Below are 19645 nucleotides of genomic sequence, written 5' to 3' on the forward strand. Positions count from 1 at the left end.
AAAAAAAAAATTTGCAAGTAATCTTTTGTTGTTCTTAAAAAACCTGTAATTCAATAGGAATAATGTTCCAGTAACTAGTATACAGAATAAACGCATCACTACATACAGATCAGATCAGTTTCACCCTCCGGCTCAGTGACACCATGTAGTAACAAAAACATTAATCTGCCGTCAAAGAAACAAGCGCGACGCCATTTAATTGCTGCTCCACTGGACACAATGTAGTATAAGTTTCTTGCCTGCATTCATAATTGTGTAATCGGCACGTGAGCTATGTATATTACTGATACGTGTTTTAATTAGTTTACACGGAGTATTAACCTTGACGTTTTCGTTTAAACTGTCCTTAACCATGTGATTTTTTTAAAAGCAACTTGTTAACACAATATTGCATTGTACAATTACAGTTGATTATTTTCTTACCTTCTGATATTCTCTGGCTCTTATGACACTGGTTACCTTCTGTATGTTTTTCTTCCTAATTCTTTTCAAATATGGCTACTATAAATTATGTATATAAAAATATTTTGGCACAATAATTACTTCAACCAATCCTTTATATTGTCAGATTAAAAATCCTACGGTAATAATAAAAATTATGACTAAAACATCATTCAGTTTCTCACAAGGAAGTTATTTGCTATATCAACTATCATTTATAACAAACCGCAGAGCAAATAAAAGTTGCAACTCGAGTAATAGAATTTTAACCACGGCTTAACCATCGGCAAACCGCACACGGTGACATCGGGCTTAGAAAGTGCATGGGTCGCTGAGACTGAATGATTCAATGTGATATAACACTTTTTTTATGTCTTTTAATAAAATGCAAACGGCCTGACCAGAGTGGATAAAAAAACAAGGAGTTCTTTTGTGCCGTAATCATATAAAAAATGATACTAGATATTTTGACATCGTTTGATAATTTAGGTATCTGAACGTAATGGAACGTCTATTTAATATTAGCTCACACAATGGTATTATACTTACGTACTCTATTCGGCTTTAAATTCGAAATATGACAATAAAAGTTGAAAATGAAACTATTTGTTCGCGATATAAAATTGCGTAATATCTGTTTTCAAATGAACCAACGTTCTGGACTCTTTATATGTCTCATAGTCACGGCTGACTGACCTTGGTTTGTTTGAAAAAATTCAATTATACGCCATATTATATCCATTCACAGTTATTATTCATAATATTTATTTTACAATACCATAGATAGAAACAACCTCAAAAGGCCTCCTCGCATTAATTTTATGTCTATGAGTATTATTAATGAGAAAGTTAACGTTCTTAACGTACTGTGATATCATTGTGAGAATGTTAATTTGTCAACTTATGTCTCATAGATACTTTTGAAGCATTTGTAAATTGGAGTGCATTGGCATTATGTCTGTATCTCTTGTTTAACTTCCTTTTGGTATAAACGCGATGTTTTCATACATACTTCAGTAATCTCACTAACGGTAAAGGAAAACATCGTGGTTAATCTGCATGTGGGAGGAGGTTCACAACCCTCGGTAAATGTGAAAAGTCAGGACTTAAGTCTAAATCCTCTCCTTAGGCTCTGGATTGCGTCGCAGACTTCGGGATGGTTCGAGATGCTTCGGCAGGCTGTCGAAGGTTATTCACCTTATTATTTATCATCTCTTTCTTCTCAGAATCAAAGTGAACGTCAAATGATCATTTGTTCCACAGGTAAAATTTGTACACTTGAAAACGTCATTTTTAGGCTACTTCTTGTTCACTATGCCGCTTTCCCTGAGAAGAACGTGCAAGAAAGGGATTACTCTTTTCAAATAAACTTAAATGCTACAGAATACACTTTGAATTATATTTGTGTGAATTCTCGACTCATATTATCTTTCCATACATCTTTATCTAACACGTAGTCTACAATTTTGTAATATGATTTTTCAATTAAAATACTTTTAATATAAGTTTTTAACTTAGGAAATTGTAATCTTAATATATGCACCGGAATCGTACACAGCTCCCCATAAACGCATCGTTTAACTTAGTTAAATGAAATCGCGATACCGTGGATTTGGACTTAGTTCTAAGGTTAATATTATCGATATTTTTCTTTCTTAACGAGATTATGTATATTTTAACGGGCGTACAAAATATTTGAGTAAATGTACTGTGATGCCACAGTCATGATACCAGTCTCCTTAAAATTTTCTTTGAACCCGAGAACCTAAACGGTATACAGAATACACACAGTTCACACTTTTATGCTTGGGCATGCGTCAGGAATACCGGAGGATGCCGTTTCATCCCGCTAATGGGCGCCACCCTAAGAGTAGATCCGTGCCATGAAGTGGGGACGTATAATGAGTAGGTGATGATAATTACATAAATATTTCAAACTGCATTTTCTATTTTCAATGACATGATGTCAAATATTTGTACTAATAAAAAAATACAATTTATTCAGTTTGTTGCTAATTATTTTTCGCAAGCAAAATTAGAATTACACAGGCGTGTAATTAAATTGTCAACAACGTAACATAAAATCAGTTTGCCATAATGTCCGTTCAAATATATGAAAAGAGAAAGTATATTAGAGTTACCTAATATCTCAATATTAGTTTCTTTTATATATAACGATTGTATTCATTATTACATTTACTCCTTTTCGATACTTTTACTTTCCTGTAATTGCACTTTAGCGGTTGATTGTTATAAATTTTTGTGAAAGTATGTTATTTATTGAACAGTCATAGGTACGATAATGTTGCAGGTAAAAAAAAAATACTGTTTTCATATAAGTATTGTATGAGATTTGATTTTTTGACCAATTGACAGGGAGTTCCGAAATTATGTTAATACTCTACTAGTTTTTATAGATTTCTCACAGATGGCGCAACATCAAAAGTCTTTAAAAACCAAAACAAAGATGTGCAACAAGTTATCAAATTTTAAGTAGCAGTAGAGCCCCTTGTCAAAGAGCTCGTCCAGGGAAGTACTGCCACCTTACCTATTTCTGCCGCCTAGCAGTAATGTCAGCATTACTGTGTTCCGGTTTTGAAGGTTAGGGGTGCTGGTGAAATTACAGGCAAGTAAGACCTGTTAACTTATGTCTTCAGGGTGACGGGCGCAGTGGCAGTGCCCCTCAAATCTTTGCGATTTAAAGCTCTGAGTGGCACTGCAACTGTTATGGAAAGGCGTGTAGCTTACTATCAGGCGCACGACTTGTTCGTCTCATCACTTGATACTATAAAAAAAATAATCTGAAAGGACTCGAACCGAAAGGGTTTGTTGTCACCGTTCGTAACCAATTAACCTACAGATCGAATCAGCAGATCTTACGAATTCCTTTGTGTTTGTCTCAAATCTTTATATTAGTTTAAACATTTGACTTTTTTCGCCACCGGTGCACCTGTGAGCAACTTACTCACTCAATCTTTGTATAAGTTCGTTTCACATCGAACACTTAGAAAAAAATCCTCCGACCCGACCGGATTTGAACCGACGTGTTCTAGAAAGCCCTGCTACATGCCATGCCAACTAAGCCATGGAACGAACCAGCGGACGTTACGAATTTTTCTATGTGCTTGTTGCAGATCTCTGTTTTTGGGTTTTGACGACTTTTTATGCCGTTTTAAGTTATCAATCTTTGTTATTAATAATTATAACAAATTAGTGGAGCAATTTCCTAAAAAAATAATTGTATAATATATATGTATATAGTATAAACATCGTGATATTCAAAGAAAACTTGAAAGTTACAAAAACTAATTTAATGTTTTTTTCTTCTTTTTTTTATAATAATAATAACGCACACACTCAACATAGCCCCGCACTAGGGAAACCCTGTTCACAAATTACACCCAAACTCACGAGAGAAATAAATGTAGGCCATACAAATATTTCTCCCGGCCCGGGAATCGAACCTAGGACCTCTGCGTGACAGTCCGGCATGGTAACCGTTCGGCCACGGAGGCAATTAGTATAATACAATATACAATGTTAGTTAGTATAATGGTAGTAAAACATAATAGTCAATAAATCAAATATATTGTAATTTGTTATTCTTCTAATTTTTTGTTCGTTTCGTTTGAATGAACTGAAAAGATGAATCAAACAGCTCTATAGTAACATAAAGATTCATTCAACATGATTAAATCTGATAACGAAGCTTAGAAAACTATATAATATGTGAAGTGTAATGCATAATGTATATAATAATACGGATTACCATCTTTCAGCGCTGGCGCAAGTGATTTATATCGTCAAATACCAATTACTTCATTCCACATTAGGTTGGAAATTTCATAGTTTATAAGACTGATAGCGGTCTATATTTTGATGATAAATAGATATTGTGCCGGACTGCTATACACTTCGTGTCAAATGGCAATTTGCTTCATTTATTCGCTTATCTGAACAGTGACTGTATCTTTATTATTAATCACTCGAAGATGATATACAACGACATTTCACGATATGTTTTTAATGCTTCAAAAACGTGGATTTATCAGTTTACATTTCATATTGCTTGGAAAACGTGGATTTGTCAGTTTGCGTTTCATGTCATCATAAAACTTAAGAGTTATATATACTCTTGTCGGTGGAGCCTCTTCCAGTCATCTCTCCTACAAACCAGCTTCTTGACCTCCTTATACGACATGACACTGGGCTTTTCATTTATTTAGTCCATGTAACTGCGCCTGGGTCGATCTTTTCCCCTCTTCCCCTCGATCTTTCCCTCCAAAATGGTCTTAAAGAAGTTGTCGTGTCTTATCAAATATCCAATCATTTTCCCGCGTCCATACTCTATAGTATTCAGGATCGTTCTTTTCTGCGTTTCACGTAGCATTTTATAAATATAATAAGTAAATAACGTTTTCTTAAATTTTGTATTTACTTATCGCGCAAGTCACAAAACGAGATCGTTTTAAATGGTAATTAGAACGTTATACTTGTGTGTAATCTTTTTTTTTAATATATAATAGACCCACGCTAAGTATGCCCAGGCGATTATTCCATAAATATAAGAGATATCCAAAAGCTTTAAAGTGACATCGAAAGTACGTTATCTAATAAGTAAATCAACATCAATAACTTTTTTAAAATAAAACTAGAAATATTCAAAATTGTAACATTAAACGCTCCCATACATTTAATATAACATTCGTAGAGAGGCTTTAGTTTTCCTATCGCAATAGGTAACAATAAGTTAACAGATAACAAAACTGATACAAATATAGTAATAAAACTATCTTTTGATTGAATAAAAATATATTGCATAGTTAATTATTTGGTCAAGTGTAAGTTGTACATAAAAATGAATAAAATTGATCAAATTCTTTTTTAGTGCTGATCGACCCAGTTTCATGTAATAAATAAAGTAATCATTTAATTTCAAACATTTGATTAAAATAGGAAAACTAAAGCTCTCTACGAATGTCATATTAAATGTATGGGAGCGTTTAAAATTGTTGATATTTCTAGTTTTATTTAAAAAATGTTATTGGTACCTATTGATTTACTCATTGGGTTAAGTACTTTCGATATCAAATTAAAGCTTTTTGATATCTCTTATAATTATGTAGTAATCGCTGAGCACACTTAACGATTACATCCTGCATATACCTGCTTTTCACGGTACCGTGTTCTAAAAGTAACCTTTTATTTTATTTTATTTATTTAGGTCAACCAACAAGTCATACACTTAATACAAACAATTTTGATTATACAATTCAAATGGAGTAATGTTAAAGTGTTGACTCAATTAAAGGTTGCCACCACATGCAACAGTCAAACCCAGTTCATTATTTATATATTTTTTTTACATGAAGTATAGGTGCGCATTTGACCTCCATCTCACCTGATGGAAAGTGACGATGAGGTCGACGATGGAGCATGCACACCTAAATAATGCCTATTCACTCTCGCCTTGAAAAGGTCCAGGTTATAACGTTCAGGGAACAAGTCTGCAGGCAGGGAATTCCACTCCATAGCCTTAAAAATGTGGAAGTATAACGCTTCGTGCGAACCTTTGGAATATTCACAACATAGGGGTGGAACCCAAGCCTACGCTTATTCCCCCGGTGATGGAAAGGGGAAGGCGGAATTAAATTGTGTAATTCCATCGCACGCTCTCCGTGATATATATATCTTATAAAATACCGATAAGCAGGCAAGTTTACGGCGGGGTTCAAGGCTCTGCAGCTTCGCCGCCACTAATTCCGAGTCACCTATAAGCCTCTTGACACGGTTGTCAATTGAATCCAAAGTGATGATATGTAGCAGAGCCATTCCAGAGGTGGCAGCAGTACTCCATGCACGATCGGACTTGTGCTTGGTACAGCTGAAGTAACTGTCCCGGTGTAAAGTAACGCCTCACCCTGGAAAGGATCCCAAGCTTCCTTGCTGCATTTTTCGCCATGGATTCAATGCATCTGCCGAAGTTCAAATTGGACGACAGGTCCATTCCAAGTAGCTGGAGACAATCGGCTATCGGTATGGATATATCACGAAAAGTCGGAGTCAGCTCAAAGGAACTCCGATTTGTGGAGAACAGACACGCCTTTTTGTAGCCACGCGTTTTGGTAGCGTTAAATTTGACAAGATTGGCATTGCCCCAATCGGAAACTGTCTGGAGTGTGAAATGTAAACGGCTAACCATGGACTCTCGACAAGACTGCATTTCCTCTCCACTAACCCTTGCATTGGTCAAGGACCTATCTACAACTGTGCCGTCATCAGCATACGCAAAGGTACCTGGAAATAACATATCATAGATATGCAGCAGAAAGAAAATTGCAGATAGTACGGAACCTTGAGGCATCTATCGCCATATGTTCGGAAGAGTAGCCTTCTAAGACCACTCGAGTCGAACGTTGGCTCAAGAAATCCGAGATCCAATTGCATATACATAATATATACAGTTTTCACACTTTTTAATTCTTATAACATGTAATACAATATATACTTTAAATACCAAATATAGAAAGATATGATAAAGATTGCAAATAACAAGAAAGTAAGATGTTAACAAACATAAGTAAAAATAAGTTGTGCAACTATAATTATACTGCATTACAAATAAGGTATGAAGTTGCCACTGTTACAGCTCGCGTAAAATAAAGTTCCGGTAATCTGCCTGGTAACAGGTTAGTAGTACACCAAATTTATCCACAAACTCACTGCAGTCGTTGTAAAGTCCGATAGTCTAGGTATAAGGGAGTTAAGTCCCAATACGGTATTGCGACTAGGTGGGTGGAGGAGTTTTGATTGCATATCGTGGGTATCTTGAGGTTACCTTAACGGTCGTTTAGCCGCAATTTGTCCCAAACAACCTATAGATAGAATTTAAAAACGCCTTACATATGTGCCAGACACCCACACGAATTGACTGATCTCAAACTAGGGCATATCCCTTTTCCATTCTCTGTACTATGAATACCAGAACAAACGCACTTTTCAGAATACCCGGACCAGAACCAATTTAGAAAAAATCGTATCCCAAATTAGTCCTGCTGAGAATCAAACCCGGGACCTCCGTATCCAGCGCCCGCAATGTAAACCGTTAGACCACTGAGGTCGTCTATAAAACACAATAAGTATTGTTTTATATCTACAGCTAAAGATAACACCAAATAACCAAAGGACAGACGAAGCAGACGACACAACGAACAAAATTGAGCCCTTCAGAAAGTGTATATTATTTCGTGAAACTTATAAGTTTGGGTGTAGTTTGTGGTTGTCTATGTCTGTGTCCATGGCACTCGCGATACAGGGTTTCCCCCTAGTGCGAGCTATGAGTGTGTGCTTTATTATTATAATTCTAGATAATTCTCCTTGGCCAATTCTGTTTTGCTTGAAACTCCGTAAAACGTAAATAGCTATTGAAATTCGTCACATTACATTCAATTAACTATGCAGAATTCCTAATAACCAATGACAATAAAGTAAATTGATAGAACTTTAATATATTATTAACAGTTTGTAAAATTATCGACGCCTTTTAATATTACGCAACGGTGAGATTATAATTTGCAGCCAAGAGCACAAATTGCTCTTTGTTGCATAAACTATTGTATAGTTACGATATATGCCATAGGATAATATGCTGTGTGATTTTGATAACATATGTACAATTTAACTTAAAATGAATAAATCTATAACTGAAGTGATAATTTGCTTTGTTCCAATTGGAACGCAAACACTCACGAATAGGCCGCAAGACTCGTAAGAATCAAATACGAATTGAAACTGAGAGCAATACCTTAAGATCACAGTAAAGGGCAAGCTTCCTATAGATCGGAATACTGTTGCAATATCAGCGGTCCATGCTTATAGTGCCTAAAGGTTTGTTTCTTAACCTTTAGTCCAATTCCTGATACTCTGATCGATTTCTCGTGCTTGTTAATATTTGACTAATACGAAATTCCACGTATTGAGTTTAAGCATGATTACAGTAAAGGCAAGAAAAAACATTATATAATGTTCATTGCTAAGAAAAGTCATGTCATGTTGCATCATTATTTGATAGAACTGACTGAACCAAAGGGAACTTGCAGGACTGATGGCTAATGACGTAGACTTGTTCTGGGTAGTACACGCCCTGTGCTAATGTGTGACGACCTAGACAACCCAGTAGTGTTTGGATGTAAGCTGGACAAAACCTGAAGGCGTATATCGCACTTGACAATTATACCATAGTATTATCTCAAAAATTGCGTTATATTAATAATTTATCTCGAAAATTTCGCTATATTTATATGTCATTCGTATACGATTTAATTTCAAAGTGACAGGACAACACTGTCGCTTTGAAATTAAATAGATAATATTAATATAACTTAAAGCAATTTTGAGATAATACTAATGTTAGTTGTCATGTGAGATATGCTTTCTGTGTACAATAACTCCCCCAACATGTGTTAGTACGCTTTTGTAATGGCCTAAATAACTGAAATATCGTACACAACATGTCCCCTCGAAGCAATGAATTAGCTTCATATAATTTACGCGGTAGTTAAGGCGCCTTTAAATTAGATGGTTATAGAAGCGCTTCAGAAATTTTAGTTCACTAATTGTGACGGCCAAAATGGCTAGCGCGTGTCACGACAGTGGCGCTGCAAGTGTGCTTCTAAATATTGTTTGAAAATTAGTAGTGACGCGGCTGCAGCGCCACAGTAGCCCTACTGCAGCGCTTCTATAAGCTTCAAATTTAAAAGCGCCCTAAGCTATTAAAAAAGTATTATTTAGTACATCCACGGGGAGATGAAATAGGTACGGCTTTTCGCAATAAGCACTTATAAGAAAGCATCTCTGATTCGTCACGTCTAGTACCTACTCCACTAAAACAATAAATCAAAGGTCATTACCATACACTTACTTCATTTCTATAGCAATATATTTTATAATAGATTTAATGGACGCCATTTAATTTTTGTCTTCGTATAAATTCGTTCAAACTGTAGTATTATAGCTAGGAGAGATGGCGTGCTCAGGTGTGGCTTATGTTCAACAGTAGATAGGTATACTTAAACTGATATGATGATGACGGGAACCCGCTTTCGTGACAATTTAAGTACCTAACTGTTACTTAGTTAAGGCTCTTTGGTTGCGAACAGGATATTCATGAAATTAAGGTTGTGCCGAGACAAAACAGCTTATTTTTGAGTGAACCTTCACGTTGCCCTGATATAAGTACTAAAACGACAAATGACGAAATCCAAACTTCGTTGCCCCCATCATGGCGTGAAATTTGTAACTCGCGACAAAATTTACACAACGATACTCTAATTGCCGAGCAAAATAAAGCATGTTACCCCATCAATTTCTTAGCACGACAAAGCATATGTAATGTAAAATGGAAAAAACTGCTTATTAATTCTAAACTAAGAAAGACTTTTTAAACAGTTGCAATATTCGTTGACAGCGGAAAGCGAGAGTAGGCCGCTTAATGTTATAGGTTAAGTAACTTTAGTTGTAAAATACGGGGTTCATTTTTATTTATGACTTTATTATTCACATTGACGAATTAGTTTATTTAGGAAACATAGATAGCGGGGACTTAAAATTTAGACACGTTGTACAAAACTAAATTGTTGAGCTGAACTGAGCAACGCTAACAGCATTTGCGTACGTCCGATACGTATCAGGGAGGGATTCACATCACGCGTCTTTTCATTTGGTCAAGTATTGCTTATTTGGCACTAATTGTTTCGGACGGATGTCTGACGGAGATCGAGAGTAGACCCCTAGTTCCGAATCCGAGAAATGACAGTTCGAAATGTCAAAGGAGTCCGAAGTTTAGATTTTATCTCTAGGTCTACAAACGATATTCGTATTTCTCTTATTCGAATCGGACTTAGTGCACAAGCAACATCCGAAGTGGGTCCGAGTTTTCTCGATCTGTATAGTCTCGGATTCGGAACGAATACGAATTGGATACAGTGCGCAAACGCGTTTACGCACTATATCCAATTCGCCTTTTTTATCAAAGTTATTTCGTCATTCGTATTATACGTCAAAAAATTACATATTGCGGCGATATGTCTCGACAAGGAAACAGTTTAATGTACATAATATATATTTTACTGTGTGAAAAATTGTCTCGGCATTGAACTTATTTAAAGGTGAATAAACGTTGTAAATATGCAAAGGATTTGCATTTGAACAAACTTTTTGTTGAAGATGTTGTTTAATTTAGCTCTTAATGCCTACTTTAAAGGTTGATGACATTGACATCCAATAAGGATTGTGATTTATTAAATGCAAAGGTTGAACTCCGTGTCTTTTGTGTGTACTCGATATTGTACTGGTGACAGTTCAATGGTTTCTTTATATATCGTTATTATCTCTTTTGGACAAACATATGTTTTGAATTACTGTTGCTATTCTATTCTCATGCACGTTAATTAGTTGTTCCTGACACTGACCTTTGTCAGCACATACAGTCAAATGTAGAATGTTTTTGTGCGTTATGTTTTTTTGTTCTCGTATACAGGGTGTAATCGTTAAGTATGCATTATTCCATAAATATAAGATATATCAAAAAGCATTAAAGTGGTATCAAAAGTACGTTACATAATGAATAAATCGACATCAATAACATTTAAAAAATAAAACTAGAAGTATCCAAAATTTTAACATTAAATGCTCCCCTACATTTAATATGACATTCGTATAGAGGCTTTAGTTTTCCTACTGTAAGAGGTAACAATAAGTTAACAGATGACAAAACTGATACAAATAAAGTAATAAAAATAATGGCATAGTCATAATTTGGTCAAGTGTGAGTTATCCATAAAAATTAATAAAATCGATCAATTTTTTTTTCGTGCTGATCGACTCAGTTTCATGTAAGGACCTCATTGTATGAGACGAAAGCAATCAGGATAGCAGAATGTGATGAAAAAAGCCGTGGTAATGATTTCACCTAGGTACCGCCTCTAAAGGGTTGGTTCTAATCTAGACTCGATCTACTGTGTTTCTCGGAATGTGCGAAATTGACCAATGAGCTTTTCGGTAAAGAAAAACACCGTGATAAAATCTGCACATCGAAGAATTTATTTATTTATTGAAAGATACACCATCAACTTAACACAAAACAATCATAGAAATAAATATACATACGTACACCATAAAAAGTGTCAAGTCGCTACATCAAAAATTGAGAGTTAGCCAATATGATATCATAGTTAGGTCATTGTATGACTGCATGAGTCTGTTCAAGGGGGCATACCTTCCGAGATTAGTTCGGATACTACCCTAGGCACTCTACGAGGAACGTTTAAATTGTTGAGGGCCAGTGCCTCTGGCGACGATATACCTCCGTGCACCATCCTGTGCAGAGTTCCAATATCAGTAATTCGACATCTGAAAATGTGTGTGAAAGTCCCCAACCCGCATTGGGCCATCATCGCCTAAGAGGAGTCAGAGAGACAATAAATCGTCTGCTTAAAGGTAAAACCACATAAGTGATAATTATGTAAAATCACCATCTTTCTGCAGATAAAACTCTTATTAAATTTATAGCTTTTCTATTATTGAGTTTTACGTATAGAAAGATTGTGATTTTCTTACCATAGCTATATAAATTAAAGATTTATTGTTTAAAATGTCACTTATGTGGTTTTACCTTTAAACAGACGAAATGGGTTGATGATGATGATGATATATTGGATGTTATAACGTTAATTATGTTGTGTATCTGTACAAAAAGAATGTACAAAAAGAGTAACGTCGTTTTTGTCGAGCAGAATTAATTGAATCGGATGTAATTATTGTTTAAATATTCTATAAAATTACGTGTGACGTTGCGTACAACGTTTATTGCTTAATAATTCCAATGTTTCCTAGTTTTACTCGGCTTCCTTAATAGTAATCACTATTATATATTTTAGTAATAACTGCACAATCATCTTTTTTGTTTTATATTGCGCTCTGCTGTAAAATAGCAAGAAATAGTACATTAGGTTTTTTGACATTAAACAACGTAATCTTAAAATGTTTTTATGAAGTCTTGTTAAATGTAAATATAGGATCTTGAACAACGTTCTTCAAATTAATGTTGAACAAGTAGACAAAGCAAGCACATCCACTTTTTATATAAAAATGTGGGTGGGCCGACAATTTGGCCGTGTAGTCACGATTTAGATGATGAATAATTTTTATCTGCTTTTGTATGTGGCCCATTTAAAAAAAAAAATTTCTTGTCTCTTCAAAGTTCAAATCTTGCGGGGTCAGATCACGTCTTTTTAATATTTATTATAATGACATGAATGTAACAGTATCCTAAATTTTTGCTATGGGCAGAAATTATTTCAAAGCATCATTATTTTTTACCGACTATTAGAAGAGGAGGAGGTACTCAGTTCATCCGTAGTTTTTTTTGAGAACCGATTTTAATAATTCTTTTTTGTTGTTGGAAAGGGGGTACCTCAGTAGTGGTCCCATCCCATTCAAATTTGAAGAAAATATTCTACCACCAAGGATGGCAAACCGTTAACCGGTTCCAGTAATATTTGGCACATATTTCGTCGCTTTACTTTCTCAAACTCGTATCTTAAAGCACAAAATTACTGAAATGTAAAACATGGATTGTATATACTACTTTTGCACGTTGTTTTAACATCGCATTTCCTTCATATTCATACACTGGCCTACCTATTATTAAAGTAATGCATTCAAATTAACAACCTTGAAGAGAAATTTAAAATAAATAGAAAGTTTTGCCATCTCCTGAATCATCACTCTTTATAAGATACGAGTTTGAGAAAATAAAAAAAAATAAATGTTATGGCGATCGAGAACAATCTGATGATGTAAACGGCATACAAATGAGACGAGCTCCGCAATAGTATACAGCAGCTATATGTTTGGGCTCAATGATTCGTTTTGACGACGACTCCATATGCGTTTCATTTATTGTTGAGGCAACCGCGATAATGAACCCAGCGAAGGCGGATAAAGCAAACCATTGTGGTTAGGTTTTTTATAAAAAAGAGGTATAATTCGTTGTATTTGTTTTTCTTTCGTAGATTGCCAATTTGCGTTTTTTTTATTTTTAAAAATTTGAATCATTCTCGAATTCGTTTTCCTGCACTATTTTTACATTTGTTCTATAATCGTCACTCCCTTCAAAATTCTTGAAATGAGAAGACGTGCCCACAAATCACAGATTCCTTTTTCTCTTTTAAAATTTCTTAAAAAATCTTGTGGACGAAGCCTTCTGCATTCTCATTTCGCTAAAGCTAGGCTTCTATACGTAGTTCAAACGTCGGTTCAAGTCCGACCCACTTTCTGTTGCCAAATCGACCAAACAGTTTTCCACTCCAATGCGACGATACGCTCTAAGAAACTGGAATTGCATCGTGAACTTTCTTTGATGACCTCAACTCGGTTAATGCAGTTAGTCGAAATTGAGAAAATCCACAAGATTGGTGAGATCTTCAAGAGTCTCTTTTACAGACAGTTTATTGTGAAAATACGAAGTGGAGTTCGCAATGTCGTAATGATTGCTGTTATTTGATGCACGAGTAGAGATGGGTTTTTACCCGATAAATATCCGTCAAAGGATAAATATCCGAATTCACTGAGAATTTGTCCTAAAACATGGATAATTATTGTTTTGTGTTTTTTTTTATAATAAAATTCATTAGAATTAATTTATTATTAAATAATAACGTACGATTACTTCTCATTTTGCCATTGTTTTATGTAACAATACTGTTTTAGTACCTACGTTTTTGTATGGTAAGAATGTAAACTAATTGCAACATGGGTACAAACCTAAACTTTTATCAACCTAAAAGTTGGCTGGTATAGAAAATTCGATTGACAGAAATTTATCAAATGAACTGTAACCCTTAAGTTGACCTATCCTGCATTAATAAAGTGCGACCCAACTTTATGGTCTTGGGGTCTACTGCGTACTAAATAAAGTCATGTTTGAATTTGAAATAGCCCAAGGATTCTGAATGTGAAAGAGAATCTTTCACATTTCACACACAAAATCTATTAATTAAAACACATGGTTTAAAAAATAAATGTTTATAATTGTGTAGATACATAAAGTGTTTTGATGCGAAGATTCTCCTTAGCGGCTCTCTCCGTTTCTTTAATATTTGTGTAAATTATTCGGCAGCGAATTATATACGCTTTGGCAAAATAGTAGCCAAGCGATTTTGAATTGAATATCCTTTGCATTAGAAATAATTATCGCTTAAATATTTCCAATGAAGTTTGTACAGTTTTTTTAAAATAAAATATTGAACAACCAAAAACCCTTATATTCTTTGTACGAAGCTGACTTTGAGAACTGTACAATAACGGACCAATTTAGTAACTTGAAAATAAAATTCCATACAAAATGCTGATTAATATTGTGTGGAGACAATTTTTTTTTTAACAAACTACTCATTTAAAAAATTAATAAGGTTCACTCAACAATACAGGGATTTACGGTACTTAAAAGTATTCTTTTTATTACTCTACACGCGTAGAAAAAAAAGATATAACAAGCAATATACTATACGTATATGCTGTTCAATTATATCAATGTTTACAATTAAGCTTAAAAATATACTTTGTTTTACTAAATTTAAATAATAAACCACGATTTAAAATATTTATCCACGTGTTTGGATAAATATCGAGTAAAAATGTATATTTATCCTGAGTATTTATCCCAATGATATGTATCCATGACCCATCCCTATGCACGAGCACAGAAATATAAATAGTTTATTACTTGAATAATGAACACAGTACATATGCATTTTATAATAATAATAATGATAACATAAGAATTTGGAACTGTGGAACATATTTAGAGTACAAATCGTGTGTGCTGTACTGGCAAGGAAACAGTGACCCACTCAGCTTGTTGTCGTCTCACGTCAAGTACTACGTCGCTGATTTTCAGCGGACCCGGCAACAGAACACACGTGACACGGTACATAGTAGCCGTCACAGATCGACATTAAAGCGCGGCATTAAAATGCGTACGAAAACCTTTGCGTCTTGTAACTGGACGCTTAAGGTATAATGAATGAAGTTACCATTTAATAGGTACCATATGCGCAACAAATTACTATACGATTGGATTGAAATTAATATGATAAAATAGGAACGTGTATTCTTTCGATGAAATTATAAAATAAGGTTTAATTAATTAATTGAGAGGTTTGATCACAATTAGACAGACGAACAATATTAAACTAAACTAGTATAGTGTACTAAATAATTATAGTGTTCTGCATAGTAATAAAATTTTATAGTAAGTCTTTATGAAGAATAAATTCTATTGCAATATTTATTTTATCAAATATAATGTTGTTTTTACTACCATAATATTCATATATATTTTTGTGAAACACTCCACTCGTTTGTTATTATTAATAATACAAATGTCAGACAGCATAAATAAATAATCCTACGATGTAATTGGACTCGAACTAGCGTCTGGCATACCGGGGTCACCGCTCTTGCCAACTGAGCTACTGAACGACACTTTTGTTGCTGTGCATGTGACGGCTTTCTTCACTAATGAATTCTATTGTTAAAAAAAATCAAGTAACGGTTGTGATTTTGCTACATTGCACGTATTATTCGGAGAAATTATACCAATCTTAAATTTGAAAGTGCAGGTACCTTTGATAGGTATATACTTAGTTTTGTATTTTTTAAATTTATATTCTTTTTGACGTTTGTTCTAGTTCTTCAGTTGTCATTATAAAATCCTGGGTAATATACGTTCCTTTCGATCCCACAGGATTTTCAATTCCTTCCCCTTTCTTCTTCTGTGACGGTGTGACCTCCTTACTTCTCCTTTTTATCGCCTTTCTCCGGTTCCTGGCCACTCGTATTTAAATTTCAATTTTGAATTGTACCATAGTTCTTTTGCCTCGCATTCTGATTTTGTTTCGTTCCATCGCCACTCCCTGCCCAATCGGGGCAGCGAACACGTCTTCTCGCTTATTGTTTCGAGCCGTTTACCAGTTACTAAAAATCTCTTGTACGATAAACATTTTAAAGATCACAAATATTGTTTAAACTGGAATAAATATTTATAAAACTGGATTTATTACTACTAGTTCTCAGCGCTCTCACACCTTTCCTCTCAACTTTCTGGTCCGTCGAGCTATATTTGAATGGTCACAAAACTACTAAACATAGCCGTCTAAACATCAATAGTTTTCCGGAAGAAAGTCGTAAGCGCCAATAAATAACACGTACGTGTTACTATCTAAACAAAGATATTATGTTAAGAGGCGATACTACCTCAGTTCGAATTAAAATTGTTCCCGTACTGATACGGTTGATTTTGATTGCATCGCGCGGCAGTGACACTGGCTTCATTTCAGAATTTATTTTTTTACAAACGAAATTAAAACCATTTAAACAATTTATCACTATATTATTAACACGCCTGTCCATAACAGTTACAGTGCCACTCAGAGCTTTAAATTGCAAAGATCTGAGGGGCACTACCACTGCGTCTGTCGCCCTGAGACATAAGTTGACAAGTCCATTATGCCTGTAATTTCACCAGCACCCTTACCCTTCAAAATCCGAACACAGGAATGCTGACATTACTGCTAGGCGGCAGAAATAGGTAAGGTGGCAGTACTTCCCTGGACGAACTCTTTCACAAGGAGCTCTACTGCTACTAAATATATATAGTATACGTGTTCTATTTGGATCAGTTGATTTAAAAAATATATTGATATGGCAAATTGAATACAGCGGTTTTCTTGTAAAATTTCAAGGTAAGTTTGTTTTTTTTTTTCTATCGTAAAATTTTCTAGGAATCGTGTTTTTACACCATGTAGTAATCAGTATATATCCTCAATTTTACTGTATATTTTTTCCATAGTGATTGATTCAACACAGTCACTGTTATGCGGAGTCAACTTAAGCCATTTGATGTAGTATCGATTCAGAATCACAGTAACAAACCTCAAATGTTACTCTCTTTGATTGTATAAACAATCGCAAACCCGTTGAAAATAATAGATCGAATTACTTACAATATGGATACATTCTTCCAGGCGAAGTGGTTTCGTGGCGGCATAGGTTTTGAATCGTGTGAGGTAGACGCGGAGAGGTGCCTCTAACATATTCGTTGCACGATTTTGAAACATTTGTTTTTTTAGATATAAAATATACCTTTTTTATAATATCAAGTGACGGGACGAACTGTAGTCGTGCCCCTGATGAAGCTACACGCCTGTCCATAACAGTTGCAGTGCCGCTCAGAGCTTTAAATCGCAAAAATCTGAGAGGCACTGCCACGAAATATCTCTAATAATAATCTTATATAATGAAAAATATTTTAGCGTACATGAACTTTGTGATTGTTTCTTATCGAAAGAAGTTTAGTCAATTGTGTTTCGCCATAGTTCACAACCAGTATTGTCTGTTTTCATTATTAATTGAATAAAACAAGTTCAATTCCTATTTTTTAAAGCCGAAATGCCGAATTTCGACTATACAGTCGAAATACGTCAAAACGTCAGTTTTGGCTCTTACTTGCGAGGGTCTAGTAACCTAGTAGAATCGTCACTAATTGTCTAGACTCACTCTATGGAACCTGCACTATGTGTGCCAGAGCAATGGAATTCACTTTGGGACAATTCCCTGAATACCCAAACCAGAACCAATTTAGAAAAATTCATTTCCCAATTTGGTCGATCGAACCCGAGACCTCCTCAACCAACGCCCACAGTATAAACTGTTGGGCCACCGAGGTCGTCAAAATTATGTTTAATTATAGGAAATGAAGCCTTTTTCGGGTCTAAATTGCGTGTATTTGTTTTTTCAAACAAACCAGTCGTATGGTCATTTGTTAGAAAAAATAAATAATAATAATAATAAAGCACACACTCAACATAGCCCCGTACTAGGGAAACCCTGTGTCGCGAGTGCCATGGACACACACATAGATAACCATAAATTACACTCAAACTCACGAGAGAAATAAATGTAGGCCATACAATTATTTCTCCCGGCCCGGGAATCGAACCTGGGACCTCTGCGTGGCAGTCCGGCCACAGAGGCAGTTTAAATCCGAAAGAATAGTTTCATTTCCTTTGTTTGTGTCTATCGTATTGTGTCGTGTGGATTTCCGTGGAAAGAAACAAAAAGTATGAAATATTATTAATTTTTAACAGGAGCTTCATACCCAATAAGTGATGAGAAATGGCTAGACACTTCCACTTTTATCTCTTTATCTTACTGAATTTACGAAACTACGAAAACTTATATAATAAAAATATTTAAAGCTTAATGGAAATTTTTGTTTATTCAAACAAACCAACGTTTTTGGTCCTTACAGGTCATAGGGTCTGGTCACGGCTGTAAAGTAATTTGTACTCGTAACAATCGCGAAAACCTAAGAATAGATGACCTTTAAATAGAGACCTCGAAAGATGAGGTAGGATTTTCAATACTTAAATTCGAATGAAATTCCTTCACAAAAGCAGTATTTTGGCGCTTCTGTATTTCTTGCCTTGCCAGCGGTGACATAATTCCGTCTCATAGTGTTAGACAGAATTCAACTTGTATTACATAATTTCTAACACCAACCTTTATTTTATAAGAATTCACATGTCCTTGCTCTACAAAAATAAGTATCTAATTCATCGTATGAACTTAAGCACCTTGAGTCACTCGAAAGGTAGAAATACGGGTTATTTATTAGTCTGTGTACGTTTATGAATATGTATGATTCTTTTACTGGACCCGAAATGCATGTCCAAATTGGTCCAATGTCAGTCACTAGTCGTTGTTAACCGTGAGAAAACAAAAATTGCAATTTAATCCAATACTCAACGAGGTTATCGCTCCGAACTTTGACTTCCTGAATGTTGACGTGTAACGTAGTTGACGATTTCGCGAAATCGGTCATGGAAAGCCCTTGGATGAATTTGGGTATTGATAGTTCCTGCTTAAAAATATTTCTTGTTGCTTTTGGTTATGACCTTTGGCATGATTTTTTTTTATTAAAAACAATTTTTTTTTATATGCGTTGTAGTCCGTGCGTAGAGGTCCCTTATTCGTCTATTTGAAAAGACATGTACAATTTAATTGTACCTACTTGGCACATATTAATTTAAATGCAAAAATAAGCACGCTTGATATTCCAGCAAAACCTTAATGCCCCATG

The 19645-nt window shown here is 34.9% G+C and overlaps 1 protein-coding gene across 2 annotated transcripts in view; it reads left to right on the forward strand.

The window, feature by feature from the left end:
• The window catches only part of LOC113228894 (alpha-N-acetylgalactosaminidase), a 126540-nt gene that overhangs the window by 63348 nt on the left and 43547 nt on the right, over positions 1-19645 (forward strand). The gene's annotated exons all lie outside the window — the stretch shown is intronic.

The sequence above is a fragment of the Hyposmocoma kahamanoa genome, unplaced genomic scaffold, assembly GCF_003589595.1.
Source record: "Hyposmocoma kahamanoa isolate Upper Pololo Valley unplaced genomic scaffold, ASM358959v1 262, whole genome shotgun sequence".
Lineage (NCBI taxonomy): Eukaryota > Metazoa > Arthropoda > Insecta > Lepidoptera > Cosmopterigidae > Hyposmocoma > Hyposmocoma kahamanoa.